The sequence below is a fragment of the Ammospiza nelsoni genome, chromosome 1 (assembly GCF_027579445.1).
Source record: "Ammospiza nelsoni isolate bAmmNel1 chromosome 1, bAmmNel1.pri, whole genome shotgun sequence".
NCBI classification, from domain to species: Eukaryota; Metazoa; Chordata; class Aves; order Passeriformes; family Passerellidae; genus Ammospiza; species Ammospiza nelsoni.
The window spans coordinates 95,193,633-95,210,724 of record NC_080633.1 but is presented as its reverse complement, the minus strand read 5'-3'; positions in this window follow the sequence as shown (position 1 = coordinate 95,210,724).

The following is a 17,092-nucleotide window of genomic DNA, read 5'->3' as shown; positions in this document are numbered from 1 at the left end:
GTAGGTTTTCTAGGGTCCCTTTGCTAGTGCAGCAGGTTTACAATGGTGCTGAGGAAGGTCTGCAGGACCACATTTCCTGAAGGAGCTGTGTCCTGGCTGGGCCCTCCAGTATGCCTTTCCAAAAGCAATTTTCCGTGTCCCCTGCAAACAGTGACCAGAAATTGTCTTTCTCAAAGGCAAAATATTAAAAGGTCTGTGCACACAAGAAACAGAGGGTCTTTGTGCAGCTAGAGATGGAGGGATGGAAGAGGCTTTGCTTTTTATGGTGACTTATGAAAATATTTCATCAGCTATTGCTCCACCTCTTCATGGAAAATATTAGACTACAGGATCATGCTGGCCAGATTTCTCTGCCTGTCAGGCTTCAGGATCAGAAGCACAGTGGCAGAAGCCCAAGAAATGCTCACAGCAGAGCATACCTGCTTTCTTCTGGTCTCTCTACAGTCTGTCCTCTCACATCATGAATATCCTGCCAGGGGGGTGGGAAAAGGGTAGATGGAGAGGGTGAGGGAGCAGAAGATGCTGGGGATCAAACAAAGTGCAAGAGGAAGCAGGGAGCTCTTGCCCATTACGTGACAGACAGATGCAGGCAAGTGAGCTCTTCAACCACTGACAGCAACCTGGCTGCATCCTCTGCCTGCACCCAGCACACTTCCCCTGCAAAGCACAGAGAATTATGGCTGTGCATTTCATCCCCATCCATGTTTTCTGTAATCTGAGGCAGGCCAGCTCTCTGCCAGTGCAAACTAGAGCCAGTGCACTCTGGGCTGCGAGCTGAGTTGCGGGCTGGAGTACCATGACTGCTTCAGGCAGGTGAACCCATGAGGTGCTCCAACAGCATCACCCAAGCTGCTGCTCAACTTTATGCCTGTGTTCCGTGACCATTTTTTTCCCCATCTTCAATCCACTTCATTGTGATGCTTGGGTAGGAAAGGTTTCTCAGGGTCCCGCTTCTCTATGGGACAGAACATCTGCCCATAGTGGGATCATTTTCAAAAAATCTTATTAAAAAAAAAATCATACACATGGAATGTTTCTTATTTTGTCCATTACATCATCAGCCCCATCTGTTTTAGTGTTTCATGGGGTTGCACTGGAATTGATATTGTGGAGCAGAAACTGATGATCCCCCCTTTTTGCTAGTGAATCAGCAGAAGGAAAGAGTGAGATGAAAGACCCTTTTCTTTGTGTAGGACTGCTACAAATTTTAGGCATGAATTTGTACTAAAGCTATTCAGATCCTGTTGAACATTGGTATGGTGACGGATGAATACAACTGAAACCTTATGAATCTTAATATCAAAATGTTTTAGATACTGCTTTTAGGACCACACCGGAAACAGGGTCTTGCTATGGCCCACATGTCATTACACTGCATTTCTTTCATAATGAGATGCAAAAATTTCTTTGCCAAGTTATAAGTAGTAGTTTACATAATCCCAGAATGCAACATGGGAAGGCTTTCAAAATAAAAATGAATAATAAGAGCAGCATTTATTGGTTTTTTCCCTTCTACATCGCCACTGAAAATTCTCATTGGTGTGGCTTTATATGAATAGTTCTCCAGAAGTAAATTATGAGCAAAATTCAAAGCCATCATAAATTAAATGTGCTTTTTTCCTGCTTTGGTGTACAAGACTTTCCATTAAGCTAGCCCCATATAATATACCTTGGATGTGTTCAAGAAAGCCCTGTAAATTATAGTAAGTATTTAAAATGGTAAGTAGACATTGAAAAAGGCCACATTAGGATTAATGAATGAAAGGGTTGATACTGAAAATGCACTTGTAAATAAATAACATGAAAAGTAAAGATGACACACTGTTAGATTAGAGTTACAAGTGGGAGTATGATGATAAATCACACGACTGTTTGTCAGAGCTTCACATGTGGGTGCATGTACTCCTCAGTCCCTTTCTTCCCTTCCCCCCAGGCAAAACTTCTCCTTTTCCCTGCCCTACTCCCTGTGTCTCTGGGAGAGTGATGGAACTTGTCTGCTTTCAGCACTGACTTTTGGTGCTGCAGGTGTGCTTGGCCAAGTTCTGTGCCTGTTAGGGGCAAGGTATGCTGGTTGTGGCTTTGGCTGGGCAAGGGCAGTGCTTCAGGCCTGCTCCATTTATTCTGGTAATAAAGAGAATGATTCTGACAGTGAGTGAATGCCAGCTTGCAGCTGAGCCTGGATTCACTGCTGCAGTCCACAGGTGTGTCGGGAGCTGGATTGTTTCATTCTCCTTGGCAACAAGACATCTTGGGACAGGATCTGGTAGTGAGAGGCAAGAAGGGGAGAGCTAAGGACAATCTGGAATGTGGTGCAGGGAATGCAATGCATGTAGCAGGTGAAGGAGAAAGCATCTTCCTCTCTCCCACCGCTCCACTAGTACTGGTCTTAATTTGTTGCAAGATGTGACACAGGACAGCTCAGATTGTAGAAGCAGTGTCATGATCATGGTCTGAGGTTTGGTCACAGTGGAAAGTTTAATTGAAGCTCTCTGTCTTGGAAAAGCTTTCCTCTCAGGCAAGATTTTTCCATGTTTTCATTGCACTAGTCATAAAGGCCATATATACCCATACAGATATTGGTGTCATCACATCTTGTATCTCATATCATGTCATCATCTGTGGGAGCAGTTTTGTGCAGTCTGTTCTGGCTTAGAGCTGAAATAGTTCACAGACTGAGATCCAAAAGCACAGAGCAGAAACGAAAGGGGTGGGGGGATAGGGGCTGAGGGACCAGGAAACGTGTGTCAGTACTTGCAGACTGACTGGGCAAAGGGAAGTATCTGCCTGATGGCATTTGGGTTCCATGTCTGAGAGAGCACGTGTAAGGTAAGTAGGTCTTTTGTAGCTGGGATTGGAAAGTCCATGGTAAGCTTACCTCTGCTTAGAGATGACATGAAGTAGCTGCATGCAATCAAACTCTGCCTCCTAATGACATGGGGTCAGTCCAAAATTTGATGGCCTTAATGGAGCTATTCTGGATGCAGAGCGGTGCAAGACACCATTTGGCTGTGGCATGTACAGTACATGAAGTGATGGGTGGGTAAGTTTTTATAACCTGATTTTACTTCCCTCCATAGTATTCAATTTTATCCACATAGGCCCATTGAGAAAACAAGGTTCTGCTCTTGGTGAAGTGTTTATGGGCCCATACAGCCAAAGGAATACCTTTTATGTGCCTGTGGCACTTTGAATATCTTTGAATGGGAAGGAATCTTTGTGGGCAAGAATAAATCCACATACTTTTTAGTCTGCCATGCAAGGAAGGGCAGAGCAGCAGTCAGTGCCACCTAAATCTTCGCCAGACCCCAGGGAAGGATTTAAGTTCAGGTTCCCTATTTGAGTAAGCACTAGGAACAAATGGTAACATAAAGGTTAGTAGAAGATTATAAATAGGATAATAAATGGAGAAGGAAGGATTATACTACCACATTAGAAATCATTTGAAGGGAAGGTAGAAACTCTCATGCTTTGCAATAATTTTTAAGTGCCCAGATTGATGGCAATATATCTGTGTTATTTATTACAGAGATATATGTTTTGAAATAATTTTTTAAAAGAGCTTTTTTAAATTATTAGAGCTACAAATACAGCAGAGCACCAAAATTCTAATAGGCTGGAGTAGAATGTTAATAGCATAGATATAAATATTTGCTGTAGATATGTGTCTGAGTATTGCCTGATCAGCTGAGAGAGGAAAAGAACATGTTTCTCATGTGGCCAGTATTATCTAAGTAATTTGGCATATACTTTTGAATAGTCCTGATTAACTGTTTTATGAAAAACACTCTGTCAGATAAACTGACATAATTGGTAAATGGCAAGAAACCACAGTCCATCCACAGAGTGACTGTGAGCAGATAGAGGTAAATTAGCCCATCTGCTTTAAACTCTTCATTCAGCTCAATGCAGTTCATAAAACTGAAAAGTCAAATAGTATGTTGTAAAAGGAGGGCTTAGGAGTCGAGATGGTGGAGAGTAGTAACAATCTCTGCTCTTTATTGATCTCTATAACCAGAGTTTGCAAGTGCCTCTCAACTTTCAGTTCTGCACTCCGTGGCATAGATACAGTGGCATTTAACCAGCAGACGCAAGAGGCAAATTATCAACATCTGCCCAATCCGAGCAGCATCACTCAGAGCTGGCCTGATTGAGTCCCTTCCCATGTGAAAAAAAGAAATAAATCCAGTTTTCAAGTAAAGTAGTAGTTTTGCAACCATGCCACTGCAGTTGAGTTGTGTGGATGTGCTCTGTCATGTCCCCAGCTACACATCATTTAATAACCAAGAATCTGAGGAGCTACATGACTTCCCTGTGTTTGTAAGTCAAACCTGTGGTGAAGCAAGGAACATCTGCCCTGCCCCTGGATCTGCATCCTTCCTCTTTAGATATAGTAGTTAGAAACTTGAGGGTGCAGGCTCTCTGTGAGTTAGTACGTGATCTCTGTCAAGGAAAATGCAACAGCAAAGGGTCTACTGTGTTTTTCATAGACAAACTAATGAGAGGTTTGAAGTGCAGCTTCACTGCCAATGTTGCTCCATTTCAGCCATGCAAGGCTAATGTGGATGGTGACAATTGTGCTGTGATTGCAGCCTGTCCTTCTGTTGTACAGTTATGCATGTGGTGCACTTTCAAATGTGGCGTCAGTGAGTGTTGCAGCAGTGGCAAAGTTGGCATAGGGTGGGCAATCAACAGCAGCAAATGAGAACAGGCAGAATTGAGATAATGAGCAAAATGGTCATGGGATATCCTAGGAGGAGGGTGCAAGCCATGATCATGATTCTGCCACTGTTCATGATCATGAATAGAACAGGAAAGGGCAAAAGAAGGGCCTATGCTGATGCCACTGGAAGTATAGGACAATGTGGACAACAGAAGCCCATGTTTACATTGATAAACATATCACAAGGTCCCTGCCTGGGAAGGGATTGGAGCAGCAGAAGCTAAATGAGAAGGCAAGCAAGGGCAGCAATAGGAAGGACTACAACTGCAGTAGAGCGAACATTGAAGATTTCCAAAGGACAATTTCCATTATGTAGACTCCCACACTCCTTTTGCCCTTAGTCTGGTTGAGAAATCCTGCAAGGAAGGTTTCATTACAGCTTGTCACATGTTTGGGCTAGGCATCCAGACTACTCACTGCTTTCAAAACACACCTGAAATGCGGGCAAGCCCTAGGGAACTGCCAGGTTGTACTCATAAGAAAGGAGTCTGATGAGCAGCCGTGGCTCTTGGGTCTCAGGGCATCGGTGCCTCACGGTGGGGAGGACGGCCACCTTCTGCTGCCTCTTTGAAATATTTTGTCAGGCAACACTTGGAACCTTGGTTATGCTGGTAACATTTCAGTCATGTTGTGAGTCACTAAGCAATCTTCATGAAATTGAGCTCAGCTCTCTATCTGTGCTTTAGGAAAGTTTCATTATATTTTAAGGGCTTGGTTTTTCCTTTTTTTGAACCTGAGAGCTTTTTACCTGTTTCTGCCGCTCTCAGGTTTCAGCCTATGAGATTAGTTTAGCAATCAGGAAATTACTAGCATCAGGCTAATTTTAGTATTGTTCATGCACTGCAAAGTGACTTGCTACATAAGAAAAAACAACACACCACATTTGAGCAATATTTGTGCAATATGTCAGACATGTAGCAATATTCTCTGTGATTATCACCCCATACAATTTTCAAAGCAGTGATGAATTGTGACAGATCCTCCTCTGAAATAACCCATCATAGTTTATGAAATTGGCGGAAGTATATCAGCTTATATCAGCTGAAGATCTGGGCTGCATTTCCAGCTTTCTGCTAATACATTTTTATGACGGAAGCGAGTACCTGAGATGAACTGCAAGTTAACCTCTCTAGGTGCACTTTATATTCTTCTTGTGAGAACCACTAGATATGTTTCAAACTCACTTAAACAAAGATTCAGCCACTGAGTATTGAAAATGAATAACATCTCTGGCAAAGTCTGGCATAAATATGGTCGAAATTTCCCCCATGTGTAGCAAGGATTAGGGAATCCAGGGGAAACTACTGATCCTGAGCTGTCAAGCAAAGAAAATTTTAGAAATTATGAAAATGGAAAGCAGACTGTACTTGCTACTTCTTTCTCAGTACAAGCAACTTGGTTTCACCTAAACCACATCTCCAGTATGCACACAAGCATTTTTAATAGATATTTATAATATCAGTGAAATTGTAGTATCTATTAGTAACATGGTATATGTAATAACATGGTAACATCGATTACAATACTATCAGGGTAGTTTAAACTTTACCATGAAAGAACACCCTTTTCTGTCTGTGAATAGTGGAGCTTGGGGAGTAGCAAAGTGTGACTTAGCATAGTTCTGCTGACTGGCTAAAAAGATACATATCCCTTCTTCTTGTCATTTAGAGGTGAAGATGAGTTAATTCAGAAAAGGCCAAGTTACTGACACTTTTAATAATAAAGCAACTCTTCAGAATGGTGGTGTGAGGTGAACGATTTGTCTAACAATATGAAACCAGTCTAACAATATGAAAGAGACATGTCATGAGTTTCTTCCTCTATTAATGTGTTCAGTAGTTACCATCCTTTAGGAGCTTTCCTAGTAATTCCTTTTTATTTATATTTGTGTCTTTTTTTTTTTTTACTAATCCATCAAAAATGCTTTATTTATTTACTTTAAAAGACTACACAAAGAAGTGATCTACCTTACACAAGTGTCTGGTGGGAAATAGTCATGTAAATTTTGATTCACTGAATGCAGGAAAGAAGGAGGCCACCACCTAAGAAATGGATGACAGCATCTGAAAGTGGTTCCAGCATTTTAAAAGCAATTATGGGGGCTAGATTTATGCATGAAACCTGCTCTGTACATTAACTAAATTTGTGGGTTTAATCACTGGAAGGAGAAAAACAGCTATGAAATACTGAAAGTAACAGGTCATTGTAGAAATTCCCTCGAGGACATAATTTGTGTCGGTGTGTGTAGACAGGACTACGCATATGTGTTGCAGAAGTGACAAAGGGAAAGTCAGTGAACATCTTCCAAAAGCAAATACAGGATAATGCTGGAATATATGGTTTCCTGAATAAAGAAAATAAAGCTGTGACTATGTGAAGATTTCTTAGTATGGGAATGGCAAAGGAGTAATGCATTCTTCACTCCAATGGAAATTAATGGAGCATGCATTCCTCATTCTCAATCTATTTGAGGCTGCAACAGGGGATATCACATCTGGCAAAACTACTTTGAGTCATGTTATACCACTTATAACATCATCTGGACCTTAGGAAACAGCTTTCTGAAAATAAGGAATGCTGTACAGTACCTGACATTAGCCCTGTTGAAAGGTACTGATAAGTTGCAGAGGCCTAAGAAATTAAGGGCCACATTTGCATGGAATTTCCCTGCACTTTATTAGAGTCAGTTCCCTGGTTTTGTAATTTTAACTGCCCTTTTCCCTCAAGTGCCTTCCCCAGGGTGAGTAGGGGGTGCTCATTTGTGAAAGGGAACCAGATCAGTCAGAAAGGAGAGCATCTGGGACAACAACAACAGAGGAACACTGTGTACCCAGAAACATTACAAAATCTGGTATAAATTGAGAACATTCATTATTAATAGAAGTACTATTTTCAAACTATGTCGCACTTTCATCTCTGAGGATTTCACACGCTATAGTCCTGATCCTGTGTTTGTATCCCTAACTCCTACAGTTAGCTTGATCAGATTTGATAGAATTGGTGGTGTGAAGAGGATGCACACTTTATACTTTGCTTTGCAAAGTATATTAAATTTACATTTTGCTTTGCAAAATTTGTCTTTTGACATAAACAGCTTCACTGCTGCTGTGATGGAGGCCACTGTCCTGTGGAATTTTCCATATATTCTGTAATTGCCTTGCAGAAGGGGCATGGCAGTGGATAATGTTTTGCACCAAAAGCACCTTAGGCCTTGGGCAGCAAGCACAGAGCAGAAGAGAGCCCTGGTCTGTTGGTACCTGTGAGTGAGAGAGGCTCACACTCACACAGAGCACTCATGCATATGAACGGTTCACATTTGCCCCCTTAGGTTCACATTCACCCCCTAATTCCTGCACTAGAAGAAGTGTGTATTTCACACCTGTGAAATGACGATACTGTGATGTCCAGGAATGCCTGAAATAAAATGAAGAGACAACCATATTCCAGGAAGGGTCAGAGCTGTCTGGTGTTCATACTCTGAGCTGATGGGAGACTTGGAAATGCAAAAAGGGAGCAGGAAAGTCTTCATGTCTTAAAATCTCCTACTGGAACACATTAGCTATGGATATGTTTAGTGTTTGTCTTTGAACCAGAACGTGATTCTGTTCCAAAATACCAGATCTGTGCACCCTATGGATGGTGACCCTTAAAACCAACACCTCCACCCAAACATGAGTGCCACTTGGCATCATCTGTCAGCTTAATCATTCCAGAGAGGTGATCATATACCACTGCAGAGATTCTTGTATTTTTGGGGGAAGGAGGGTGGGGCATAGGTGAGTGTGTAGAAAAGGGTAAAAGAGTTATCAAGTGCTTTGTTCAGGGGTCAATAAATAAGGGGCTGAGACAGACAGTTACACAGAGTAGCATGGGGTTTACCATGTAAAATAAGCTTGGACTCGTATTAAAAATGTACAAGAAAGCTCATTTTTGCTGTAGAATTTTAACATTTAGACATTTATAATAATTTCTTTTTTTCAACATTTACTTGTTTCCAACATCGGTTATAGAAAGTCCCCAGTGTTCTGTCCTGCACCCAGGATTATAAAAATATTTAAAGTCACAGAACAGATATATGGCTAGGCAGACACATATTTTGATTTATGTTATACTATGGTTGAGGCACACATTTGAAGGCAAGGTTTTTGGCTGACAACAGCATCACAATAGCAGTCTTCCAGCCGTATATTTTAGTGATGACCCCTGAAAATTATCAGGGTTTAATACAAGGCTATAATATAGGGTTTCTGGAAACTCTACATAAGCAATAGACAACATAAAAAGTCGTATGACTATTTATGTGCCATCAAATCACATTAGGGGGGATTTGACCACATAAATTGTAAAATGACTTTTTGGGAATATGGAAATTAAAGAAAAATGTTTCAAACAGAAACTATAATTTACAGAAAAATCACAAATATGCAACCATGTTACGAAAGAAGGAAAGCAAGAGGCAAAAAGAGAAAGGAAGACTTCTTGGAATCTTTTCCATATACTGCAAGATTTTTTTTTTTAACACACACAATCAAAGATGCATTCTGTCATATCATATCATTATTACCTATATTTTTTTGTATTATATTGTGAGTTATGTGGGATTTGACTGATATCTATGTTGTCAGCTGTTTGCCAGCTGTTTGCTCCTGGGATGAGCAGGGTGAATGTTAGCTTCTCAGAACCATCAAAATAAACAGCATCATTTCTCTTTGTTCTTTCTCTGCTGCAAAAAATGCTCTGTGGATAGAAAAACTCCCCAGCCCCAAAAGCTCACCCTCTTTTCTTGAATCACTTCTGGTACATATTAGTATTTATCTGGTTCTCATTGTTTGGTGATGCTAATAAAAACTGCAGAGTGTGTAAGAGTAATAATTGTGGCAGCCGCAGAATATCAAGAGTGTAATAAGTGCTGTAAAGACAAGTGTGAAATTGAGGGGTTACTCCAAATAAAACTCTTTTACCCAAAGAATGTAGCTAAAGTCTGTGGAATTTTTGACATTGATGACATTGTGAAGTGGGGTTGGCCTTGTAAATCTGGTGGAAAATGAGCTGTGGCGTTGCCTCAGGTTGCCTCTGTGGAAGAGGAGGGCACTGTGCAGCTGCAGGCCCAGCCCATGGTGGGATCATCCCTGTAACCCTTCACTCCTCCTCCCTGGGAAGGGCACAGAGCCGACTCAGTTTGCCTCTGTTCTCTGGAATGCACAAACTCAACACATTCAGCAGCAGAATAAAATGTTAGAAATGCTGGCCATTATTACCCTAGGTTTTTGGGATGTGAGAGTGAAGGAGTTGTTATCCTCCCTGTGATCTGGTTACTTTGGTGAAGGAATTTCTCTCCTATGGTCCCAATTTGTCAGTGGTTAACACATGCCCAGCCTCAAACATTTAAGCAGTGCTACTGACCTAAAAATGCACTTATAGTACGTGAATATAACCATTCCCTTGCCTAAGCTTTACCATGTGCCTAAGTGCTTTGCTGGGGAGATGGTCAATATTCTTAGATTACTCTTAAGAAAAAGAAAAGACTTTTATTTTGAGGTAGTAATAAATACTAAATTCTTGGAAGATTAAAGGATTGAGGAGACTTTACATGTCACTGTTGTGCATGCACAGCTCCCTTTGAAGTCAATGGAACTTGTGTGTGCCAAACGGCAGAGATATAGGGTGGCAGAATTTCATAATATTGTGACTTAAGAGCCAAAAACCACCAGGAGATATCTAGAATGAATACGGGAACTTTTTAAATGCTTGAATGCTTTGAAGTGCTCCTTCTTTCTTCTTTTTTTTTTTCTTTGTGTTGTTGTGTGTGTGTGTGGGGGGTTGTTTTGTTTTTGGTTGTTTTGGATTTTAGTTCTTTGGGGAGCTTTTTATCAGGGAGCTTCCCTGATAGTAAAATAGAAGAGCAGAAGTTATTTAGAAAAGCTGAGAAGAACCTTCAACATATACAAAAGACACAAGAGGCAGTCGAGAGGCAGGAGGAGATGTTGCTGGAAACAGGAAGGCGAGCTCTTGAGCCTAAAAGAGAGATACCCAGAAAGCAGAATGCTCATAAGCCGAGGGAAGGTGCACAAACCATCCAGGAGTACTGTACGTCAGAATCTACCTCTGGGAAATCTGTTGAATCAGGGAGGCTGTGATTATTTTGCACCTTGGATTACTTGTGTGTGCTCAAGCAAGAAAACTATACAGCTATTTTCTTTGCTTGCCAAAGCAAAACAATTAGATAGCGTTCTTACTGATGCTCTTAAACGAGATTATTTTTGTTCTACAAAACATTGCTCTTATTTATTGACTTTATTTTGGAAGCCTTCAAATGCTGGATTTCTCCCAACATTAGGGGAAGGCTTAGAGCTCTTTATGATTCTTTCTTTCCACATGAGCTACATCTAGCAAAGTGCTGAGCAAAGAACGAGGGGTGCTTAGCATTCTGCTACACTGCCTAACATCATTAGAAAATTGCACCTTTCAAGAACTGGTATAGAGACTGTGAGGCTGAGCTGTTCCATTTCTGGTAACAATAGCATAATATTAATCACTTATTAACAGTCTTGGTCATTTGGCTTATTTCCTCTTTTTCTACCGACCTTTTGAAAATCCTGTTTTGCCCTTGCTGGTCTCTTATTTATGAATGGCATCAGCAGCTGTATCTTGGTTTGAAAGGCCATGTGTGGAAAGGGAAAGGAAGAGGGATGACAGGCTCTAGCCAACATACTTTTGCAAATGACTACTAGCTTACCACATTGCACTCTTTTTTTTATTTTTCTCCTAATTACAGGAAGAGTGATTTATTAATATTTGTGCAATGGTAACTTCTCAGCTCACCCACAGCCTTTTCTAATCCAGCCAATTATTTTTAGTATTACTTTTAAGCTCTGTCTTTAATTAATGGGGTGCAGAAGTTTAAAGCATATGGGGTTGCTTTTCTAAAGTCTGGGAAGAAGCAGAGTTTTAAAACCCTGCAGATACACTTCTCAATATTGCACTTAAACTCTGTGTCTGAAAATACTACATAGAAGTTGTCACATTTTCTTCAGCTTGACATAAAATTCTGTGACGTGTCACATCAAATAGCAACAATCATGAAATTTTTAGGGATGTGTCAGTTTTGAGATACATACTTTCTTGCTTTGATCCACCATGGTTCAATTGGAAGATAAAATAATCACTTCCATTTCTCACTACTTCTTCATAAAAACATATAATAAAATATATATATTTAAAAATTTTCAAAGTATTTGTTCTGAATCCCCATTAAACAGAAAATTCTTGTTGCTGCTAAAATCTGCTGCAAACCATCGCTTGAGTTGCAATCATGTTTTTTGCCTGCTCCACAAGAAAGCTTGAAAGCTGCCATCATTTTTGGGATACTCATGGTCCTAGGTGGGCACTCCAGTCTTCCTACATCTGGAGCATGATCCCAACACGGTGCAGCCAGAACTGGTGTCACATACCAGCGCTTTGTGATCCATGTCTGTGCGAACAGATCTTCAGCCGCCTTTTTAAGTGACCAAAGAGAAAACCTCCCTCGGCCACTCACCGCGCTCCCTTCAGCAACAGGTGGAGCGGGGAGCGTGCCAGCTTTGCGGGGCTTTCCCGGGGAAGCCACACAGCTCCAGCACCGCCCCTTGCCCCCGGAGAGCTGGCCTGGGTGAGGCAGCGGGCGGGCGCTGTCGCCTCGGGCTCCCCCATGCCGGGCCCGGTCCCTCTGAGGGGCTTATACCTCTCGGGCCCGTCACGGCCATGGCGGGTGGCGGCCGCGGCTGCCGGAGGGCGCGCAGGCCGCCAGCCCCGTGCGGGGCGATCCATCAGCAGGACGGCTACTGCTGGGAAGAATTCCTCCCCGGCGGGATGAACCTCCAGTGACTCTTCTCGGAGGCCGGGGACGTCCCCCTCCCGTGCGGGCAGGGCCATCGCTCAGCGCAGGGATGAACTCTCCCTCACCCCCTGACCCCCTCTTCAACTCCCTCACAAGCACCAAGGCGCGAACCGGGGCTCCGCGGGGCCCAGCGGCCTCCCAACCCACCTCTGCCTCATTCCCCAGGACACCGGGAATGGGGGATGGCTGAGCTCAGCCCCCACAGCATCATCGCCGGCTTCTCTGGCATTCTGCACCAAGCCGAAGTGGGCTTGGCTGCTGAACCTTGGCAGCAGTTTTGTCCCATGCTGGACGGTGCAGCCACCTCTTAACAATTTAATCTCCTCCTGGTCTGGACCCTCCAGACCCAGCTAGGGTCTCTCCCCTGCAAGACCCCACTGCCACTCTCAGATTGTCCCTGGATACACAAATGAAAGGAAAACTGTGGAGTCACTCTGGGACTTTGACTGGTGTCAGATGGGGATGTCCCCTCTTGTTTTGGAGGAGTGAGCAGTCACTTTTGCTTGATGGCTCTGGAAGCCCTTGCCAGGCTGAGGGCTTGTGCTGACATCTCGGAGTTGTGTGACAAAGGGTGCAGAAGGTGTCAGTTCTTGTTTCTGAATCATCTGGTCTGACTATGTTGTGCTGGGGAAAACAGTAAGGAAATAGAAGCACAAGGACAGCAGCTGAACCTTTGTGCTTTTCTGTACTTTTTTTTTAAACTTCTTTTTTTTTTTTTTTTCCAAGGTAGCTTTCAGTGTGCTCGCCTGCTGGGTCCTCCGGGAATAACGTGCTCCAGAAATTTATTACACTGTCTCTAGGCAGAGCCTACCACTGCTATATCAGGGAATTACTTAAGGAGTTACTCAGGTCCAGGTGGCTGTTTGAGAACTTATATCAAGAACTTACATCACCTGCTTTCCCTTGTAGTTAAATTTAGGTCCCTTCTTTCGGCTCATTTCTCCTTTTATAAGAGCATAATTTAACCACTGGTCACTGGAGACAAAGAGAAGCCTAAATAAGCCTCAGAATACACCTGAGAAACTCTGCTGGGAAGAGTAAGAAGAGTAAGATTTTTCTTCTGTAAATCAGTGTCCTTTCACAGTGACTCTAGTAGCTTCTGCCTTCCATGTTGGATGAAGGAAGTAGCAGACAGAAGAGAAGGAAAAGATACTATGACAAGAGATATCAAGAAGGCCAAGGGAAAGGTAAAGCAAAGGTATTTGCTTACATCAGAGAAGAAGAGACAAAACTTACATTGCTTTACACTTAAAATCCTTGTTGAGTTCACTGCTGCATTCACAAACAGGGACAGGAGGTATAGAGAGAGTGACATGAGTGACAGCATTCTGTGTCCCAAACTATCAAGATGGTCAGGTGCTCCAACACTGTCATTGCAGGCTGGCAGAGGTGGTTAGGGTCAGGAAAGGAGGATGTGAGAGACACAATTCTTAATACCACAGTTTCCAATTCCGGCTGCTGATAGCAGAAAGTCTACAGAAAGGCAGCTTGTGAATGCTTTAAGTTTGTATTGCAATTAAATGCATGTTTTAGTGCTTTGGCTATTTTTGTAAAAGCACAATGGCAGATATAGAGTGCATTTAAGTACATTTGGGCTCTGACTATGGACTGCCTTTATGGGGACTGGTGGTAGACGTATCTCTTTCTATCCTGTGTCATTATCCATTGAATTCAGCTAGAAATTACAATCAAGCATTTTAAGGCAAACCAATGCCAGTGACGGCTGCAGTGCAAAGCCTGCCCTGTAAACTGCAGTGGTTTGGGAGCTGATTGACAAGCAGCTTAGACATCTGGACACCAGGAGCAGAGCAGACAGCTAGAGCTGCCAACCTTTTCAGTTTATCCCGAGGTAAGGCTGTCCCAGCTCATCAGTCAGCGCCCTTACATTTCTTAGGCCTTCAGATTTTAAAGAGGCTATACTGACCCATAAAATCCAGTAAGATGAATGGGAATATTTTATGATTTTTTTCAGAATAATAATAACTCAGAGGTTTGAAATGTTTGAAAACTTTTCTTTACTCACACCTTCCAGTGTGTCAAACAGAATGTTTCATAGTAGTTTTGCTTTTTCCTTTCGTTCTGGTGGAATCAAAAGTAACGAGTGCAGGAAGTACCTCTAAGTCATTTAAATAATGCCCCTGTTTGTTTTTTTTTTTTTTCCAAGGAACCTGTAAGACAGCTAAGACTGTGTGGTGCTGTGGACCAAGAGCCTTTCAGCTCAGAAAAACCTATGTTCACATTTGGAGATGAGATGTTCATAGCAGTGCACTGGATTTGCTTCTCTCCTTAAGAATTTTTGTGTCCATTGCTAAACTCATTGCACAGTTCAGTGCAAACTGTAGTGTCTTATCAACAGAAGGAAGGGAGACTTTAACGGGTGTATCTGGACAGCTTGTGATATAATGAAAGTCTTGCCAAAACCTCAATGTGTCAAAGAGTTTTGAAGACCTTCATAACCTATTTCTGAAATTTATCTCAGCCAGCAGCGTAGGCAGTGTGAGACACCCAAAAACACAAAGACCCTGTCGTGACAGTCCCTGCATAGTGCACAGAGCAGACCACACCCATTTGTGCCTGGGGAAAGTTTCATCACTAAGCAAAATTCTTCCTCTTGAGCAGAAGTCCTTTAGGTGATCACTTGCTTCATTACAGAGGATTAAAAGAGAGGGAACAGAGAATAAACGTACAGATATAACTGCAGGCTTGTCTTTAGAACTGATGGATATGCTACAACTTTCTTTCTTAGTCATAAGGTAAAATTGGTGGCTGTATGCCATATCCTAGCACTGCTCTCTGATCAGGAATGTCTCCTTAGTTGTCTGTGTACAACAGTCTTTCCTTCTGCGACTCTTGTGCCAACCTGAGACAAGCATAACCTACAACATCTCCAGACCTCCGTAGGTATAGATACACATGTAATGATCTGACTCAGAGCCCATCATCAGCAATCTGTTTTGAAGGCTTTCTGCCACTTAGTCTGTTTAGTAATAAGAATCAATAAATGGTTATTGGTGGTCCTGGCCAATGTCAGTGGTATCAGTCTCATTTTCATTTGCAAAGACACCTTCATGTGTCGTGACCACAGCACTTCATCAGTGTGATGCTGAGATGCGAGCTGTCTGCAGTACAGTGGGCATCAATTCTAAGAATGTCTTGAGTGACATGGGACTGATCATCATCCTGGCATGAATAGCTTCTGTCTCAGAAATGTATGAATAATATACTATAAGCATTGGTCATTTGTCAATCTGGTGCCCTGGAAGAGACAGTACCTAAACCAGCTTACATTAATCTTTTGGAGACAGATCTGGAAAAAAATATCTATAATTGTGTTGACCAACACAGCTTGAGTCCCTTTCCATTTCTGGACCCTCTTGGGAAGTTAGACTAAAACATGGGAAATACTTTGTATTAGAATTATTTTCATGGAGTAACAAATTGAACAATAATGCACAAGTTACAGTGCATCCATCACATCAGTGAAATAATATTTGATGCACTAAATAAAACTTACCTGATCCCTTCCTTTTTTCCTCTAAATATCTTTTTTTTTTCCACATGCAACTCTGCAGCTTCATTCTGATCTCCTGCAACCAGTGCCTCCTTATTATCAAGTAAAGAACAAGCCGAGTGATACTGCCTTTTTCCTTGCTCAGCTACTATCAAAACAGTGCAACAACCCCAGTCACAAACTCAAGAGTCTTTTGACAGCAGCAATTAAGCAACTTAATTAATGAGTGAATAAAAATGATAATATTTACTGAATGGGAGCATCCTGTGTTGCATTTTTATTCAAACTGTGCACCTGAAGAATACCACTGAGTATACTACCTCCTCCCCTTCTGCTTGCAAGCTCTCTTCATTTTTTTTCCACCACGCTATTTTGACTTTGAAAGCACCCAAAAACTATTGCATGCCTAGACACAGGCATGATACTGAGGCACTAAAATACTCTTCCAGGCAGCTGAGGGGAATATGCTGCTATCTGTTCTGTGATTCTGCTGACCCTTAAAACTTGGCTTCCGTTTAAGGGACAATTTTCATGACGCATTTGTAAGCTTGAAATTTACATTAGAATAGGTGATTAATTACTGATATGTGGCTAATAAAGGGTTAATGCATTTAGTAATTAATAAATTTTGGATTGACGGTGCTTTCCACCCTCTTTCTCAACATGTTTCACATGCATGTATAAAGACTTCTGTTCCCCCATATTCTTTATTTGACTGTTAATCTCTTCAACCTTCATATATTACAAGCATACACATAAATATATGTTTTAGTCTACATGGGTTTTCTCAATGAAATATATAACCCATCTCAACTGCAAGTAAAGCCCCATACATAATTATTTTGGAATGACAGACAGTGAATTCCTTAGCTATTATTTTTGACGACCCTGTCATGGATGCCAGGCATATATTGTGGTAAGAGCCGGAGAAACTTGGGAAAACCCACCTGGGGAGCAAACTCCTTTTTTCTTTATGGAAAGGTTC